The sequence below is a fragment of the Ambystoma mexicanum genome, chromosome 6p (genome assembly GCF_040938575.1).
Source record: "Ambystoma mexicanum isolate Mex_15411 chromosome 6p, UKY_AmexF1_1, whole genome shotgun sequence".
NCBI lineage: Eukaryota > Metazoa > Chordata > Amphibia > Caudata > Ambystomatidae > Ambystoma > Ambystoma mexicanum.
Genome location: NC_090935.1, coordinates 718,214,459 through 718,235,203, shown reverse-complemented (window position 1 = coordinate 718,235,203; position 20,745 = coordinate 718,214,459).

Genomic DNA, 20,745 nt, shown 5'->3' with positions numbered 1-20,745 from the left:
AGAACAAGACTGATGGAAAGCCATGTAGCCGTACGATTTCCTCCAGGAATACTTTTGCTAAATTGGATGCATTTGGAAGACCCTTAAAAGGAATAAAGTGTGCCATTTTAGAGAACAAGTCTACAACTACTAAGATGGTGTTGAATCCTTGACTTGGAGGTAGATCTGTAATGAAATCAAGGGACAGTGTGTGCCATGGTGCGGGAGGAATTTCCAATGGTTAGAGAAGACCAGCTGGTTTCTGCTTTTGGGACTTGTTTTGTGCACACACACCACAAGATTGGATAAATTGTATGATATCTTTACGAAATGTGGCCCACCAATAGTTTTGTTTTACTTTAGCTAGAGTTTTGGCAATTCCAGGATGACCTTCAATCAGGGAGTCGTGATAACCCGAAATAACTTGCTCTTGTAAATTTTTACTTGACAAGTATAGACAGTTCCTAAAATATGGCAACTGGTCTTAATGGTGTAATGTTCTCCTTGATTACACCACTCTTGTGAGAAAACGGGATCCATTAAGAGTTGGATCTTGTTTTGGAGTTCACCCTGTGTCAATGTTGTCGTAAGACCCAGGAGATTGTCTTCTGGAAGGATGGCTACTGGAGCTGGAGGTATGAATACCTTTTCATCAACACCCATGTGGGACAAGGCGTCAGCCTTTCCGTTTCAGACTCCTGGCCGGTAGGTGATCACATAGTCATAGTCAGCGAAGAAAGGAGCCCACCACAGTTGACGGAATGATTGAGCCTTTGCTCTTTTTAGGTATTGCAAGTTTCGATGATCAGTTATGACCGTGAAAGTATGTCTAGCACCAAGGAAATAGTGTCGCCATGCCTTGAAAGCTGATTTTATAGCCAAGAGTTATTTGTCTGTGATAGCATAGTTGAGTTCGGGAGGTGAGAATTCTCGTGACCAGAATGCCACAGGGTGTTACTGGCCAGTTCCTGGGACCCTTTGTGAGAGAACAGCTCCCATAGCCATGCTAGAGGCATCTGTTTCAACTATATAAGGGAGGTCTGGGCGAGGATGCCATAGAACTGGAGCAGAAGTGCATTTTTTCTTAAGTTCTTGAAAGGCCTTCTCTGCTTCTTCGGTCCAATGGAACTTTTTATTGTTTTTTCACAATAGTGATGTAATTGGATGCACTATTTGGGAAAAATCTGGGATGAATCGGCGGTAAAAGTTTGCAAAGCCCAACATACTCTGGATTCCTTTAAATGAAGTTGGTGACGGCCAGTTAAGAATGGCATCTACCTTGTGCCTATCCATTCTGATACCTTTTGGTGTGAGGATAAAACCGAGGAACTCCACTTCGGTGACACGAAAAGAGCATTTTTCAAGTTTAGCATACAGTTTATGTTGGCAGAGTTTAGGAAGGACAGAGCGGACATGCCTGACATGGTCTTCTTTTGTAGCAGAATACACTAAGATGTCATCAATGTAAACCAGGGCGCAAACGTCGATTAACTCCTGCAAAACATAATTCATAAAGTACTGGAATGCAGAAGGAGCGTTGCAAAGTCCAAAAGGCATTACCTGGTATTCATACAAGCTGTATTTGGTACGAAAGGTGGTTTTCCATTCGTCTCCTTTCTTCACTTGAACACCATGGTACGCCCCCTAAGGTCCAGTTTAGTATAGATTTGGGTGTCTTTGACTTGATCCAATAATTCGGGAATAGGGGGCAGTGGATAACGTTTTTTTACTGTGATCTGGTTTAATGTGCGATAGTCGCTGCAAGTCCTCAAATCTCCTTCCTTCTTTGTTTGTTTGTTTGTTTGTTTGTTTTATTATTTATAATGCGCGAGCGTACCCGGGGGTATCAGGGCGCAGACTTTACAAGAATTTTCGAAGCTTGGTTACACTACACGAGGAAAATACATAATACAAATATAGGTGCACAAATGTTATATACAATATATACAAATCAACAGTAGGCCAGCAGGCCGTAATGTAATATACAGATAAGCAAGAGGCACACGTGGTTACGATGTGTGCGTGTAGCGCTGGACACTACCTGGTTTTAGTGGGTCTCCAGTTTCAACCAGGAGATTAACTTGGAACGGAAGTTCTGATAAGGCAAGTCTGCTCTGAGGTTTGGAGGCAGGGAGTTCCAGAACTTGGCAGCTTTTACCGGGAAGCTGTTGCCTCCTATAGTGGCCCGTTTGTAGTGGGGGACAGATAAGCAATCTTTGTATGCGGTTCTGATGGGTCTTGAGGAGGATAGTTTGTGGAACCTGTTGATCAGGTAGGTTGGGGCTGCGTTGTTGAGAGACTTGTGGGTGAGGGATGCCGTTTTTAAGAGAATTTTATCTCTGGTGGGGAGACAATTGTTCTGTTGGCTGAATCCTGTAATGTGTTCTCTTCTGGAGATGCCCAGAGCTGCTCTGAGAGCGTTGTTCTGAAGGGTTTGCAGTTTATTGGTGATGGCCTTGGTGGATCCTAGGTAGAGGGCGTTACAATAGTCAAGGCGAGACAGTATGAGGGCTCTGGCGAGTGTCAGACAACTAGTGTCGGACAGGAAAGGTTTGGCTGCACGGATTAATTTGCACGTGTAAGCCGTGGAGGATGCAAGGGAGCTCACTTGTCTTTTGAGGGAAAAATTGGAGTCTAGATAGAATCCCAATGTTTTGACCTCCAGTCCGACTTTGATGTTGTTCCCGTCAATCATGAAGGATTTATAAGCCGGGCCAAGTTTCTTTATACTGATTGTGGTGCCTAAGATGATGAGTTCTGTTTTATCATCATTCAGGCATAGTCCATGAGTAGCCATCCATGCCTGGATGATGATGTACACCCTATTTAACAAGGCCAAATCCTTTCCATAATCTCCTGAAAGGGGAAGGAGGATCTGAGTATCATCTGCATAGTTAGTGTAGGTGATACCAAGATGATCCAAATCATCGAAAAGGGGCTTGGTAAATATGTTATATAATGTGGGGGAGATACAAGAGCCCTGAGGAACACCACAGGTGATGGGTATAGGGTCTGCTGCCGCCGTGGGAGAGAAGACCCTCATAGTCCTGCCGTTAAGGAAGGATGTGATCCAGGTGATGGCCTCGCTGGAGAAATGAGCCGAGGAGTGGAGGTGTGAGCAAAGGACGGAGTGATCGACCAGATCGAAGGCTGCAGATAGGTCGAGGAGGAGGAGTAGGGCGGCTTGTCCGTTGTCTCTGAGCGAATCGATCTGCGCTTTCAAGTCAATAAGGGCGGTTTCAGTCCCATGTTGGGGACGGAATCCAGATTGTCTAGAGCCTAAGAGGTTGTGTTCTTCCAAGTGCTTCTGTATTTGTACATAGGCAACCTTGTCCAGAATTTTTAGTAGAAAGGGAACAGTAGTTATGGGTCGGTAGTTTGTGGGTGTGGCTGGGTCGAGTGTAGGTTTTTTCAGTAGAGGTAGTACCCAGGATTGTTTTAGGTTAGTGGGGATGGAGCCAGTGGCAAAGGAGGCATTGATCAATTTTGTAATGAAAGGGGAGAGGTCGCGGGCAGCATCTTTAATGAGCTGTGCAGGGCATAGATCTCCCTGGCAGTTAGACGGTTTCAAGGACAGGATAATTTTTTCGACTTCCAGTATGTTGACTTTGGTGAATTGGAAGCGGGCTAGGTCAGTGGGTGTGGGTTTGTCCGGAATTATTGAGTTGAGGGTGTCATTCAGGGATGCTCTTTTGCTAGTGATTTTACTTTGAAGAGTCGCAATCTTGTTGGCTAGGGCACTTTGAATTTCTGAGCACCAGTTTTTATCTTTGGTGCACGTGTCAAGGGGTGCTATGGGGGTTTCTATTTCTTTGAAGATGGAGAAAAGTTCTTTCATGTTAGATTTCGCTTGGGATATACGAGAGTCAAAGGAGGCTCGTTTGGCCAGGTAGATTTCTTTTTTGTAGAGTGCGGCTAGTTTGGAGAGTTTTAGTTTATTAGAGACTGAAGGGGATTTTTTCCAGATGGCCTCGCAGTTTCTTTTTTGCTGTCTTAGTTTTTTGAGGAATGGTGAGTACCATTTGTTGAGGTGCGTTTTCGGTTTACTGGATCTCAGTTTAAGGGGGGCGATGCGGTCCAGTGAGGTGGCCATAATCTTGTTATATTCTTCAACTAAGGACTCAGGGTCCAAGTTATCAGGAAGTGTGTTGAGAATGGGGAGGAGGTCAGGGATAAGTCTTTCTACTGTCATGTTCTTCTTGTTTCTAGTGAGAGTGGGTGGGGCCTTGATGGTGGGCGGGGGTGGGGGTCTGTCGGTGGAGAGCATGAATGATACCAAGTGGTGGTCGGTCCAGGCTTGGGGTGAGATATTAGTGATGTTCACTAGGCAGTTATGGTCGGCCACCCAGTCAAGTGTTCTACCTTTCGTGTGCGTAGGTGTCATACATCTTTGCACAAAGCCTAATTCAGTAAGAGTATTAGCTATGGTACTAGCGGAATGGTCTTCTAAGTCATTGTAGCCCAAGTTAAAGTCTCCTAAGGTGAGGGCTTGAGTGGAGCTTTTGAGGTTGCTGGATAGGATGGAGTTAAGGTCTTCATCGAAGGTGCCGATGGGGCCTGGCGGACGGTAGATCAGGTAGATGTTAAGAGTTTGGGAGTTAGTGAGTGGTATTTTGACTGCTAGTGATTCGCAAGAGAGGGCGTCGGTCAAGGTGGTTAGTCTCATGGTAAGACTGCACTTGTGGATAAAGGCGACACCACCTCCTCTAGAGTTAGGGCGGTCTTGTCTCAGGATAGAATAGTTATCTGGGACTGCCAACATAAGCATAGGGCCTGCTGCTGGGTGTAGCCAGGTCTCAGTGATGGCGAGGAAGTCAAGGTTTTCGGTGAGTATTAGGTCTGCAATTTCTGTAGCATGAGCTACTAGCGACCTGGCATTGATCAAGGCTCCCTTGATATTGGGGCTAGCTTTGTTTTTAGAGATGGTAGCTATATTTTTTGAGGTAGTAGTATGGCGCTTGTCTTGTGTAAGTTTAGGGGTACCCTGGTTGCGGGAGTTCTGAAGGGTTTGTAGTGGGTTACTGGGTTGTGTGGAGGTAATAGGTCGCGGTGGCAGCGATCTAGAGTTATGTGTAGTGGACAGTGAGCGGGCAAGTGGTTCATGGATTTTGGCTAGTCTAGCTCTAAGTCCTAAGTTCCTTTCTGTGGTGGTGCGAGGGTGACTGGAAGATAGTGTCTGAGAGGCGTTTAAATCTGAGTAAGGTACTTGGTTGTTACGCCTGGGTAGGGCTGGCATGTTGGGTAGGTGTGGAGCCATCTTGGTCGGAAATGTGGTATTGAGGCTGGTCATGACGTAGGCAAGCAAGATGGAGGTGAGTAGATACATGTTAAATGGTGGGGTCGAGAATGTTATGGAAACGCTGAGTAATACCTGGTTAAGGTGACCGTGGTTGGGATGGTCTATGTAGCCCCTAGATAAAGGTAGTTGATAGGGTTGTGATGCCGGGGGTCTGGCCGTCGGCAGGCACTGGCGTGTAACAGGTATGAAATAGGCACCCGCCTTGTTTCAATAGTGTGGTCTAAATGCGACCATAGGCCCAACACAGTAGTGTGGTCTAAATATGACCATAAGGCACAACACAGTAGTGTGGTCTAAATACGACCATAAGGCACAACACAGTGGTGTAGTCTAAATACGACCATAAGGCACAACACAGTAGTGTGGTCTAAATATGACCATGAGGCACAACACAGTAGTGTGGTCACTGTGCGACCATAAGGCACAACTCAGTAGTGTGGTCTAAATACGACCATAGGCACAACACAGTAGTGTGGTCTAAATACGACCATAAGGCAACACAATAGTGTAGTCACTATGCGACCATAAGGCACAACACAGTAGTGTAGTCTAAATACGACCATAAGGCACAACACAGTAGTGTGGTCTAAATACGACCATAAGGCACCACACAATAGTGTGGTCACTATGCGACCATAAGGCACAACACAGTAGTGTAGTCTAAATACGACCATAAGGCACAACACGGTAGTGTGGTCTAGATACGACCATAAGGCACAACACAGTAGTGTGGTCTAGATACGACCATAAGGCACAACGCAATAGTGTGGTCTAAATACGACCATAAGGCACAACACAATAGTGTGGTCTAAATACGACCATAAGGCACAACACAGTAGTGTGGTCTAGATACGACCAAAAGGCACAACACAATAGTGTGGTCTAAATACGACCATAAGGCACAACACAGTAGTGAGGTCACTATGCGACCATAGGGCACAACACAGTAGTGTGGTCACTGTGCGACCATAAGGTACAGCACAGTAGTGTGGTCTAAATACGACCATAAGGCACAACACAGTAGTGTGGTCTAAATACGACCATAAGGCACAACACAGTAGTGTGGTCTAAATACGACCATGAGGCACAACACAGTAGTGTAGTCTAAATACGACCATAAGGCACAACACAGTAGTGTGGTCTAAATACGACCATAAGGCACAACACAATAGTGTGGTCACTATGCGACCATAAGGCACAACACAGTAGTGTAGTCTAAATACGACCATAAGGCACAACACAGTAGTGTAGTCTAGATACGACCATAAGGCACAACACAGTAGTGTGGTCTAGATACGACCATAAGGCACAACGCAATAGTGTGGTCTAAATACGACCATAAGGCACAACACAATAGTGTGGTCTAAATACGACCATAAGGCACAACACAGTAGTGAGGTCACTATGCGACCATAGGGCACAACACAGTAGTGTGGTCACTGTGCGACCATGAGGCACAACACAGTAGTGTGGTCTAAATACGACCATAAGGCACAACACAGTAGTGAGGTCACTGTGCGACCATAAGGTACAACACAGTAGTGTGGTCACTATGCGACCATAAGGCACAACACAGAAGTGTGGTCTAAATACGACCATAAGGCACAACACAGTAGTGAGGTCACTGTGCGACCATAAGGTACAACACAGTAGTGTGGTCACTATGCGACCATAAGGCACAACACAGAAGTGTGGTCTAAATACGACCATAAGGCACAACACAGAAGTGTGGTCTAAATACGACCATAAGGCACAACACAGAAGTGTGGTCTAAATACGACCAGAGGGTGTGTGACTGGTAGTAGTGACCATAGACCATCTCAGTAGAGGTGGCTAAAAGTACATGCATGCAGTAATGTCCCGGTACTTGCAGGAACTTACAGTACGTTCTCCTTATGCAAGAGGGTTCTGGTGGAGGGTAGGGTGTAAGTTGAGCCGAGTTGATGGCCACTCCGCGCTGCCATGCGCGTAACAGGTGCAGAACAGGCCTTTGTATGGCCTTGGGATTGGCCGCCGGCGATTCCGCCTGCCGGCGGTTCTTTCGAATCAAATCGAGGTTCAGCCTCGATATCGTGCCGCGATGCGCCCGGCATGGGCGAGTCAGGCACTTCTTCAGGACAGGGTCAGGCAGGCCCTGCACAGTGGCACGCTCCGTACCTGGGTCCTGCTGTGGATCCTCTGCTGGGCTGTGGGGCTGGGGGGGGCTCCTGCCTTCACCCCTCTGGGTGTATAGGAGAAGTGGGGGAACCTGGGCGCAGAACAGGCCTTTGTATGGCCTTGGGATTGGCCGCCGGCGATTCCGCCTGCCGGCGGTTCTTTCGAATCAAATCGAGGTTCAGCCTCGATATCGTGCCGCGATGCGCCCGGCATGGGCGAGTCAGGCACTTCTTCAGGACAGGGTCAGGCAGGCCCTGCACAGTGGCACGCTCCGTACCTGGGTCCTGCTGTGGATCCTCTGCTGGGCTGTGGGGCTGGGGGGGGCTCCTGCCCTCACCCCTCTGGGTGTATAGGAGAAGTGGGGGAACCTGGGCGCACAGCAGGCCTTTGTATGGCCTTGGGATTGGCCGCCGGCGATTCCGCCTGCCGGCGGTTCTTTCGAATCAAATCGAGGTTCAGCCTCGATATCGTGCCGCGATGCGCCCGGCATGGGCGAGTCAGGCACTTCTTCAGGACAGGGTCAGGCAGGCCCTGCACAGTGGCACGCTCCGTACCTGGGTCCTGCTGTGGATCCTCTGCTGGGCTGTGGGGCTGGGGGGGGCTCCTGCCCTCACCCCTCTGGGTGTATAGGAGAAGTGGGGGAACCTGGGTGCAGAACAGGCCTTTGTATGGCCTTGGGATTGGCCGCCGGCGATTCCGCCTGCCGGCGGTTCTTTCGAATCAAATCGAGGTTCAGCCTCGATATCGTGCCGCGATGCGCCCGGCATGGGCGAGTCAGGCACTTCTTCAGGACAGGGTCAGGCAGGCCCTGCACAGTGGCACGCTCCGTACCTGGGTCCTGCTGTGGATCCTCTGCTGGGCTGTGGGGCTGGGGGGGGGCTCCTGCCCTCACCCCTCTGGGTGTATAGGAGAAGTGGTACATATAGGAGAAGTGGTACATATATTTGGTACGAAGAATAAGGGACTGGCTGCCTGTGATTTAGATGGGTGGATAAATCCATTTGCCAGGTACTGATCAAGATAAGATTTCAAATGGAGGTTTTCTGTTCAGTAAGTGCATTGATTCGACCACAAGAAATTTGCGCACCAGGTATGAGGTCGATCTGACAATCGTAGGGCCTGTGCAGTGGTAGGGTATTGGCTTGTTCTTTTTGGAACACATCTTGAAAATCTTGGTATTCATTTGGTAGAGTACTAGTCATACCTAGTAGAATCGCCGCCGTAGTTGTAGTAGCAGATGTACATAAGTCTGTTTTCCCCTTTTCTTGGTAATAACAGGTGCGAGCACAATCATCGGAAAAAAAAGGCCAACTTCTTGGCACGCCAATCTATTAGAGGGTTGTGAGCTACCAACCATGTCATCCCCAAGATTAGTTGAAACTGAGGAGCTTTGATGAGATTGAATGCAATAGATTCTTGGTGTCCATTCTGGCACACTTGGGTTAGTGCTGCTGTGCATTGGGTTACTGGTCCGGAAGTATTTCTGTCCCTTCAACAGTAGTAACGTTTTCAGTAGTCGAGTTAGAGCATAACGGAAGCCCCATTTCTGCTGCCAGATCTTGGTCTACATAATTCTCAACTGCTCCGCTGTCTATGTATGCTTCGACAGGATGCATCCGAGATGGTTGTTGGTGATTGATCAAAATTACTGTTAATGCAAAGTGTGAGGTCTGTGGCTCATCCTTCTCGCTCAACGAGCATATCTCTACGCATGCCGGGCTTGGTAGTTTTCCAACTCCTTGTTATTATCTTCCTTCTCTGTGGCTGTAACTGTTTACCTTGGTGGTTTCACTGGACATTCTTTGAGGAAGTTGCCTGATTTTCCGCAATATAAGCATAATTGCTGTTGCCTTCTCTTGCCTCTTTCAGTTTTAGTGAAAGGGGGCCGTACACCTCCGATTTGCATGGGTTCTACCGTGTTTTCCAATGAATGTGGAACATTATCTTTTGACCGGACATACACAGCTCGAGTGTCTAACCTTATTCGGTCCGATTTTCGGACTTGTAATCTGTGATCTAATTGCACCACAAGGTTGATGAATTCTCCACAGTCTTTAGGTGGGTTAACCACTTGAGCAAGGGCATCCTTTAGTTCCCCTCGTAGATCCCGATGAAATAGTGTAGTCCTTTTTTCCCTAGGCCACCCAGCTTCAACGACTAGTCTGTTAAATGTTGCTATATATGTAAGCAAGTCTTGACTTCCTTGACGGAGTGACAAAAGTTTGTTGTCTAATGCTTGGCCTTGGGTATGATGAGCAAAGAGTTTTTCCATTTCCATCTGAAAACCCCCAAAGTCATGTAACAACGGGTTATCCTGACTTACCAATGGTACCGACCAACCCGCAGTACTGCCACTCAGATATGACAAGACAAAAGCAACCCACGCTTGGTCGTTGGGGAAATCCCCAGGTCTGCAAAGGAAATGAAGACGACACTGGTTCATGAACGTTGCGTACTTCTTGGGGTCCCCGGTAAATCATTCCGGTGAAGCTAAACGAACTGCCCCAGGAAGGGTTATTTGTACTGGATTGTTACCAGGCAATGGGGTCTGTCCTGCCTGTGATTGGAGCAATTGTCTACTTATTTCGTCGGTACGATCCTTATTAACAATCAAATCCCTCCTAAGAGCGTTGGTTTCTTACCTGGCTGAATGTACTTCAGCGCGTAAATGTCCCAACAACTGAACTACCTGGTCAGTCTCTGAAGTCACCATGACGCCACCCAGCCCTGGTTGGATGATTTTCACTCTCAAACCCTCTCCCGGTCCCTTGGTAAGGCCTCTGGTTAAAGATGGGTCTTAATATTGTAAAAGATGGATTCTCTGTCCTGCTCCTCATGGCAGGGGCGTGTAGATGTGGGGGTCGAGCAGCGACCAAGTTACTTCACTGGTGCAAGCCCACCCCTGTGGGAATACAGGCCTGCTGTGACTCCGTAGGTTTGCTGCTTTACAGTCTTTATATGCAGTTCTTATGTTCCTCTTATTTTGAATAATAATGTCTTCCCTCTTTCCTTTTAGCTATGGAAAGGTATTTTGGTGTTGTCATGCAGTTTTAAGATGAGCATGGGTAGGTAGGCGAAAGCGCGGAGTGCACGATGCTGTCCAGTGAGTGATGCGTGGTGCTGTTTTGCCTTTTATATTGCTAACCTGTGTCTTTTCTCTCCTTGCAGGTTGCGATGTTCCTCGCTAAGCACCGTAATGTTCCAGCAATGAATATGGCCAGGAGATGACTACCCAGGTAAGAATTGTGTGGCTTTCTTCATTCGGGAGGAAACGTGAGTAAACGCTTACTAATGCTGTCTTTCTTTCTCCTCTTTCCAGGTTATGTTATTTCAGGATACATGCGGTGCCGGATGATGGAGATCGTACCTTCAGGTAAGTGGAACTAAAGTTGGCAATGGATTGAAGACAGGATACTGTTCCAGGTAATCTTCGTAGTGTTATTTCTCTCTCTGCAGGTCCTTGGTTTCAGGTAAGCTGGCATCAAAGAACTGGACACGGTGAGCGTTACGCTGCCCACAGCAGAATAACGCAAAGCATGCTCTGCTGTTTGGGTGCGGTTTAAATAGTCTCAGGTAAAGTAGTCCAGGAAAAATAGTCCCAGGCGTTCCACACCCAATGTAGTCCAGGTAAAGTAGTCCCAGGCCTGCCACACCCAAAATCCTAGACCGCATAGCTCAGTTCCTTGTAACTGAGCTATGTGTGTGCATCCATGTTGGCTGAACCACTCCAAGTTTAATAGTCCCAAGTAAATAGTCCCATTCTAATGTTGGTCATCATGATGGTTATGAGCCTGACGCCAAAGGCTGACTTTCCAGTGAGGGCCAGGGGCAAGGGTCATGACAGCAGGACGCCAGCTGGTTTCTGTTTTTGTGATATATTCTGTGCACATATCCCACAGGATAGAACGAATTGAGCAATGTCCTTATGCCAGGTTGGCCACCAATAATTCTGTTTAACCTTGGCTAGAGTCTTAGCAATTCCGGGATGTCCTTCGATCAGGGAATCATGATAACCAGACATGACCAATTCTTGCAGATCTTTACTTGGTAGATATAGTCGTTCCCTGAAGTAGGGTAATCCATCAAGAACCGTGTTATGTTCATTTTGGGAATTCCATTTCTGCAAGATCTCGGAGTTCATTAAGGTTCGAATCTTATGTTGAAGTTCACTCAGAGTCAATGTGGTGGTGAGTCCCAGTAGTTTATCACTTGGGATGATGGCAACAGGGTCCAGCGTACTGTTTGTTTTCTCTTCAACACCCATACGAGACAAGGCATTGGCCTTCCCATTCTGAATTCCCGGTTGGTATGTTATTACATAATTGTATTCTGCGAAGAATAGAGCCCACCGCAACTGTCGTGATGATTGGGCTTTTGCTGACTTTAGGTATTGAAGGTTTCGGTGATCTGTGATTACTGTGATGGTATGTCTAGCACCTAATAGATACTGCCGCCAGGCTTTGAAGGGTGATTTTATTGCCAACAATTCTTTGTCTGTAATTGCATAGTTAAGTTCTGGTGGTGAGAATTTACGTGACCAAAAGGCCACAGGGTGTAATTGGCCTGTCTCTGGATCTCTTTGAGAGAGAACTGCTCCCATAGCTACACTGGAAGCATCAGTTTCCACTACATAGGGGAGATCAGGGCGAGGATGTTCTAAAATTGGCACAGAGGTGAATCTTTTCTCGAGTTCTTGAAAGGCCTTTTCCGCCTCTTCAGTCCATTGGAATTTTTTGTTGTTTTTTTCTCAGTAACGATGTGATTGGGTGGACTATCCATGAGAAATCTGGAATAAATCAGCGATAAAAATTTGCAAATCAGAGCATGCTTTGGTTTCCTTTAAGTGAAGAAGGTGATGGCCATTTAAGGATGGCATCTACTTTGTGTGAATACATCTTGACTCCCTTTGGCTAGAGAACAAAACTGAGGAACTCATCTTCGGTGACATGGAAGGAGCATTTCTTGAGTTTAGCATACAGTTTGCGCTGGCAAAGTTTTGCGAGGACTGAGCGAACATGTTCCACATGATCTCTTCCAGAGGGGGAATACACCAGGATATCGTCAATAAAGACCAGGACACAGACATTGATTAATTTCTGTAATAAATCATTCATGAAGTATTGGAACGCTGCAGCCGTGTTGCACAGCATTCTTGACTTGGTCCAACAGTTCCGGTATAAGGGGCAAAGGGTAGCGTTTTTTTACTGTGATTTGATTAAGTGTGCGGTAATTGATGCAAGTCCTCAAGTCTCCTTCCTTCTTGGGTACGAAGAATCAGGGAGAGGCTGCCGGTGACTTTGATGGGTGGATAAACCCATTTGCCAGGTACTGATCCAGATAGGACTTCGAGTGGAGATCTTCTGTTTCCGTAAGTGCATAAATTCGACCACAAGGAACCTTTGCGCCAGGTATCAGATCGATTCTTTTGGTAAGGTGTCCATTGGTTCCGTGATCCCCGATGCTATTCCTTGAACAGATTTCAGGTTTGGCTGTGGTATAGATTTCGGGTAGCAAGCTTGGGCGCATTCATCGGAAAAGGTCAGTCTCTCTGCACGCCAGTCTATGTGGGGATTGTGAGTTACTAACCATGGCATCCCTAAGATCAACCGGAACTGAGGAGCTTTGATGAGGTCAAACGTGGTTGCTTCTTGATGTCCATCCCGACACAGAAGGGTTAATTCTGTTGTGCATTGGGTTACTGGTCCCGAAGCAATTTCTGTACCGTCAACAGTAGTTACCTTTTCAGTTGTTGGTTTTGTGCATAAGGGAAGTCCCATTTCTGTTGCCAGATCTTGATCTATGTAATTACCAACTGCTACGCTATCTATATATGCCTCTATGGCATGCATCCGTGACGGTCGCTGGTGATTGATCAAGGTTACTGGTAGGGCGAAATGTGAGGTCTGTGACTCATCCATTTCGCTCGACAAGCGGACCTCTATGCTTGCCGGGCCTGGTAGTTTTCCGATTCCTTTCCATCATCTTCTTTCTATGTAGTGCCTACCACCTTCCTTGGAGGTTTCACTGGGCATTCATTGAGGTAGTGACCAGTTTTACCGCAGTATAAGCATAACTGTAGCTGTCTCCTCTTGTCTCTTTCACCCTTGGTTAAAGGGGGTCGCACTCCTCCAATCTGCATGGGTTCTGTGGTATTTTCTGATGGACGTTGAACATTATCTTTTGAACGTATGTACATGGCACGATTTTTGAGTCTACTTCGGTCTGTTCTTCGATCCTGTAATCTGTGGTCCAACTGAACTACCAGGTTGATAAACTCTGCACAGCCTTTAGGTGGGTCTACTACTTGAGCAAGGACATCCTTCAGGTCTCCTTATAGGCCCCGATGAAACAACGTGGTTCTTTTATCTTCTGGCCACCCCGCTTCTACAACCAGTCTATTAAAGGTGGCAATATAAGTTAGCAAATCTTGATTCCCTTGGTGGAGGGACAGGAGTTTGTTATCAAGAGCTTGTCCATGTAAGTGTCGAGCAAATAACTTTTCCATCTCCTGTTGAAAACCCCTGAAGTTCTGCAGTAATGGGTCATCCCGGCTCACTAAATGTACCGACCAGTCTGCGGCACTTCCACTCCAATATGATAACATGAAGGCCACCCATGCCTGGTCGTTTGAGAAAGTCCCAGGCCTACAAAGAAAATGGAGTCGGCACTGGTTCATGAATGTTGCAAATCTTCTGGGGTCTCCATTAAGCCGTTCTGGTGGTGCCAGGGGTACTGCTGCAGGCAACGTTATCTGTACTGGATTGACTGATGATGGTGTAGTGACGGATGGGTCAAATCTGGGCAATGGAGCCTGCCCCTCCTCTGTTTGTAGTAGCTTGTTTGCTTAGTTCATCAATACGGTCTTTTGTGACTATTAACTCTCGTCTTAAGGCATTAGTTTCTGCCAGGCTGCGTGTACCTCGGCGCATAATCGTCTCAAAAGCTGGGCAAACTGATAAGTTTCAGATGTCTCCATGATGCCCAGGCGGACAAGGTTCAAAGGCTTTGAGTTCTGTCATGCTCACCTGATATCCCCGGGGGCGTCTGGAAGGCTCTGAGATCTGGAACCCTGGATGCGTAGTTGCCCAGTGCTGAATAATGAATCTTAGTTATTTGTAGCGTGAGCTATCCATCGTGTGTTTCTTGTGCAGGGGCACTTGATGTTTGTTGGCGAGCTGACCGAGTCGCTTCACTGGTGCTGTTCGCCTTCCTTGGGCCCAGGCACACTCTAACCCCGAATCTGCTGGTAGGCAGGCAGGTTTGTTAATTATAAGTCTTTGTTCTGTTCATGGTGGGAATTCGTTAATGTCTTTATTTCCTTCTTTTCAGGTGCAAAGGTCTTGATGCTAGCGTGCCGGATGGAGAGGCATGTTTTCTAGGTACGAGAAAGCACGAAGCGCAGTGCCTTTATTGAATTTTAAAGCTAACCCGTGTTTTCTTCTTCTTCACCTCACAGGCCACTGTGGTGCTGCGAGTAGATGAGAGCATGATGAAAAACAGGCCCCCGGAATCCGTTAAGGTAAGTACAGCGCTGTGTGGTTATTTAATATTGAAAGCGAACCTGAATATGTCTCTTTTCTTTTGCAGATGTTGCTGTCGTGCTCCTGATGGAAGCGTGGCGTAGCGCAATGGAATTCAGGTAAGACCGATGGAATTCGATGTTTTGGAAGCAAGCATTCTAATATTGTTTTTCCCTTTCTCGTTAGTGCAGGTCGCAATGTTCGAACAGCAGCTGTGGTAGCGGTTCGCCGGAAGTTCTTAAGCTAGTACTCACAGGTGAGTGATGTGTCTTCTTCTCTCGGTTTCCACAGATTGCAGCCCAGATGCTGAGTGCTGGATGGTGTTTTCTCAAGTAAGACAGAATAATCTTGTTCTTGTTCTTGCAGGTTTACAGGAAGATGCTGAAGACCAGGAGCTGGACACGGTGAGCGACACGCTGCGGGTTGCAGAATAACTCGAAGCATGTTCTGCAGTCAGGGTGTGGTCTATATAGCCCAGGTAAACTATATATATAGTACCAGGGAAACTAGTTCCAGGCCTGCCACACCCAAAACACTAGACTGCATGGCTGGGTTCTTAGAACTAGACTGTGTGGGTGCTTCCATGTTGGATTTAAAGGCCCATGTACATAAATGAGACCTAGTTTGAACAGCCCTTCCCTTCTACACATGAGCCTGGTGCCAAAGGCGCCAGGACTGGCTCCAGGAGCCCGTTTGCAGTGGTTTTAAGGCCCTCAGGGTTCTGGTGGGAGCCTGCTTGTGGCACAACTTGTGCCCCCTCACAATGGTCATGACACCATGAGAGCCCTTCTATTGTTTTCTAAAACTAAAGATGAGTTAACAGTTTCACTCTCAAATAAAGACATTCTGCATGCACAGAGGTTAAAAAGAAGCCTGGTAGCCAGTTGGAGAAACGAAGCCAAGTCATTAGATGGAAATGATGTTCGAGACATTGAAAGCACACATGAGAAAGACACAAAATCATTCTTCACTCCCTTTGTCTATCATGCCGTCATGCAACTACCCTCCACAATTGTTCACCTGATACCAACGTGTTTTTCCTTTCACTTTGGTGGTCACTGTTTTTCCATCTGACAGCATGATTGGCACAGGAGCTGGAACTAATAGAAGATTTATAGATCTCAAATGTGTGTGCCCCCGCTTAGGGCCTACAAAAGTTCAGGCCTTACTAGGCCTTCATGCCTTTTCAGGATGTGAAAATACCTCCTGCTTTATGAAGAAAGGAAAACTATCTTTCTGGAAAGTTTTTTAAGAATTTAGAAAAATAAATCATTTAAGTTTTGGGATGATTTGGATGTCTAGAAGAATTTAAGAAGGAAGATGAACGATTGATAGAGCAAATCTTTTGTCATGTCTACTCGCCAGGAGCAATGATTTCAGACATTGGTCAACTTCGTTGGTGGATGTTCACAAAAAAAGAGATGCAAAGTGAAAATCTGCTGCCAGCAAGATCCTCTCTAAAACCATACATCTTAAGGATTCATTAGCAGGTGACAGAGTAGCGATGCACTGATCAACAACACCAAACCTCCCAGAGCCATTACAATTCGGGTGGGAGAAGGCAGATAAACAATATTCTCCAACCATATGTACACTTCCATGTGACCCACAATCAATCCTGATACGGTGTGCATGAGTCAAAGGGTGGTGTGCTGTGCATTGCAAATGCCAAGCTCAGTCACTTAGGTGCACAGAACTTTGTAAGTGTGGTGGCGACGAAGAGCTCTGTGATACCAATAGTTTTGTAGATGATGAAAATGAACTCCAGAAGATGAGCTGTGAAACCATAATTCTTCTCTTCAAATGCAAATAGCTAGTTTAAAAAAAATAGTATATTTCAACGAAAAAGCTGTACATTATTTCAAACTTTCTAATCTGTTAGCATACAGTCGAAGTTTTACGATGAAGTAGCAATCATTTATGAAGCTATATCTCAGAAACAGTAAAAGATGTCAAAAAATTAATTATATGAACTTCTCTATTCCTTTGATCATTTTTAACAAAAAACCTACTTAGCAATGTTTTCCTGGACATTCAGAAACCTGTTTTTTGTTGTAAGCACAGTGGACCTGAGGTTGAGCACCTGAGTAGCATACCCACAATCAATTGGGAAGCAGGGTCTATGGTTCAATTATACAGAACCCCTCATCAACTGTTTGAATGCCTCAATCAACTGAGAACCAGGTTTTTCATATGGATATAAGCTATAATCACAGGGCTCCTGTGAATTTGTTCAATATACAGTATATTTACCAAACAAGCAGTTGACGTTTGTGTCATGATTTCACTTTAAAGGACAGCATCTGTTAGCACAGAACGATGAAAATTTGGAGAGAGTTGAATGCTTCCGGAGATCACATTAACATACTTAAAGTGATCACAGGCTCTGGAAATAAGCCCTGAAGACGATCTAGGCTCCTAAATGCATTGGCTTTGAGCCACATTGTTAATAAGGAAGCTGTTTGCCTTTAAGAAACCAATTGATGTGTTGGTCTAGTAGAATTACAATGTTCTTTTGCACAGCCTTGCATTTAATACAGTGAACTACAATAATTTACAGTGAAATGTGGAATGAATCAGTATACCTACACAACGGGAACAAGATTTTACACTGGTCTACAAGCTGTGGCTCATCTTGAGCATTATGAGAGCATCAGGCATTACTGGGTGGTTTCACCTGGTTCTTGGCGTTTACTCGTTTTTGCGGATCCCTGTGTCATAGGATCGACTTACGCCTGACAGCTCCTAAAAAACGAATAGAGTATTGTTTGAATAAGAAGATATTATAACTTAACGGACTGTGGTGCCCGCTTCTTTTTCCGCCATGATTTCACTTTAAAGTACATAAGCATTCCGGCAACCCTCATTCCTGAATTCCATAATTCTGCATTCTTCATTCTTGCACTTGTAAGCTTGTGATCAGGACACACAGCTGGGAAACCATAAAATACAATGGTTTGATTGACCGTACAAGCTTTGACACTATTATCAATACATTTTTTGTGATTTTGCCTAATGCAAACAGACTTCCTAAATATGTCAATATAAACACAATGCTCCATTCCCATGAATGTGTGTAAAAAACCAGAACCAATGGGTTTGGTAGTGCGTCGGTAGTCAGTAATCGGTAGTCGAGATGAACTGGCTGAGGAGTACAGTAGGGAGTACGCTGCTGTGGCACTTATTCTAAAGATTGTGCTAAGAGAAACAGCATAGGCTACTGTATAACCTTTCTGAGAACTGTGCTAAATGACACAATGTGTAGCTGTATACTCTTTCCCCAGTATCACTGTAAAGCAGAATTTTCAGCGCAGCTTTCAAGCATCAGAAGGCAGGACAGAAACAAGGACATGTTTCCCTTCCCATGCTGCTGCTGCTGACAGAACCTCAGTGGCTTACATTCCTGTGGAACCCCTGCCCCATATCTAGGAGAACACCATAAGCTCCTAAAGCCCTCAGCCCCACTCATTCACCCCAGACTGCTCAGAGGTATACAGTAGTATGCAGGCCATCTATCAAGTGCACTTTGTGCTTTCCCGCCACTCCATACTCCAGACTGATTTCAATGGATGGTTTAGCCATATGTGGCATCTGATTTTATTGTTGTTGTGAAAACTGTGTACCTCATAACGAAGCAGAAGAACTTGCATCTATGAACTACCAATGTATTTATTTATTTATTGTGCATTTGTAAGGCGCTTATACATCAAAACACTGTGTTTCAAAGCACCCTTAAGTAATGTGGATTGATATGAGGGGATTATTCAGCAAAACAAATGTGTCTTCAAGGCCCAGTAGAAAGAAAGCAAAGAATCTAGACTTTAAGTACCCAGAGACAACACATTCCAGACATAAAGACCAGAAATCGCAAACCTCCACCGCCCTTTGTCTCCCCTCTAAATTTGGGGACAGCTACAAAGCAGTCATTGTGGGATTGAACTGCCCTCTTTGGTGAACAGAGCTCAATTTTAGTTGCTAGATAGTAAAGGAGCAAGTCCATAAACACATTGCAAGATTAGCATAATATCTTGGACTCTGCAGTGTACTGGCAGCCAATGAAGAGATCGTCTGAAGGTCAAAATGGAATGCGATCTTTTCAGTCTCAAAGCGAGATGGACCGTGGCATTCTGGACTAGTTGCACTTGATGTAAGTGTTAGGCAGACATTCAGGCATAAACAGCATTTGCATAGTCAAACCTAGAATGGTATAAGGCCACGATAAAAAACAGCATGCTCTTTCCAAGGAAGAAAATACATGGGGAATTGCTGAGGTCGAAAGTAAACATAACTTAATTCTTCTTTCCCATCTGACACCTAACGCTCATATCTGAACGTCGCAATACGGACAGACGTTTAACCTTGTCTGCATAGGTTGTTTGAAGTCCAAACAACAAAGGGGATGGGGAATTATGAGTTGGGTGTTTAAGCAAGTGTTTTGGCCCTCACAAAATTACCTCTGTCTTGGATGGATTAAATTGCAGGCGGCCGTGAAGCATCCATGTACTGTCATTCATGCCAGTTGAAAGACAATGAACATCTCTGCTCCCAGCGATCTTAACTTAGATCTGACTGTCACCAGCATGGGAATGATAGAAATGTTCAGACCTTTCAAAAATCAACATTGTAGGGTGACTCTAACATTATAGATGTTAAACATAAGTGGTGACAAAGGTGAGTCCCTGAGGAACGCCACGGATTGCATAGGCAGCAGATGACAGGGAAGAACCCAGTCTCACAAAATGCTCATTCGGCCAAGAAGAATTGGAACCAGCGCCCACCTTCTGTGGAACACCTGCAGTTTAGGATATCCGGGACAGCAAAATGTGTTGGTCGACAGTGTTGATCAGGGGTTCACCAGTACCAACAATGCAGCGCTCAACAGAATATCATACTACATTGTGATCCAAGGGTTTCACTACGATGCCTATGACAGAATCTGACAGAGTCATACTGCAGATTTCCAGCAAGTTGCTACTTAAACAAAAATGTTCAATGGCAGCTTGTGGTCGTTAGATATATATATTTTTTTATTGAGGGATCCAGCAACGACTTCTTAAATAATGGTGTAATAGTGGACTATTCCAAATATGTGGTTACCCCCCACCCCCTGCTGAAAGGAAGAAAAAATAACGTTTGCAAATCGAGTTTTCACCTTCTAACATTGTGCTTTTTAACTGAGACTATCTCTCTGTCTACGTATTTCCACAAAGGCTCACTTGTAGAAACATGTTTTCCCCATGTAAGACCCACACTTCCCACCAAAGGATTCATCTAATCAACCCTGTGTCAGAATCCAGAGAACAGCAGGAAGGTGTAAGAGGAAGTTGATGGGAATAGGACTACGAAGAGGTTGGAAAATCTGACCCAGATGGAGGTTGGGCAGAAAGGCAATATCAGTGAAAAGGTTCTGTTAGGTTCTAGGTAATGTATTCCTCTACGTCTGTCATCATTCGAAGATGGCCCCCAGTTTAAACCTTTTGGCAGAAACATAGAGATACTAACCTGCTTGGGGATAGAACAGGACTTTAAATAAAAAGGGATAGAATTATATAGTTGCTTTGTAATGCTCTTTGGCTCGTCCTGCTGTTCAGTTATTTCCCCTTTAGTATTACTTTTGCTTGCTACTTTTGGATTTGTTTGGTGTTCCTGGTGTCTTCTCTGCGAAGCTGCTGGATCTGAGTCTTATCATTTGCGTCATACCTCTATCCCTTCATCTGGTTTCTCCCCTTGATCTCTGCACTTTCTTCCTCTTTGCTCTCCTTCCTTCCCTGTTTCCTTCCTGATGCCAGC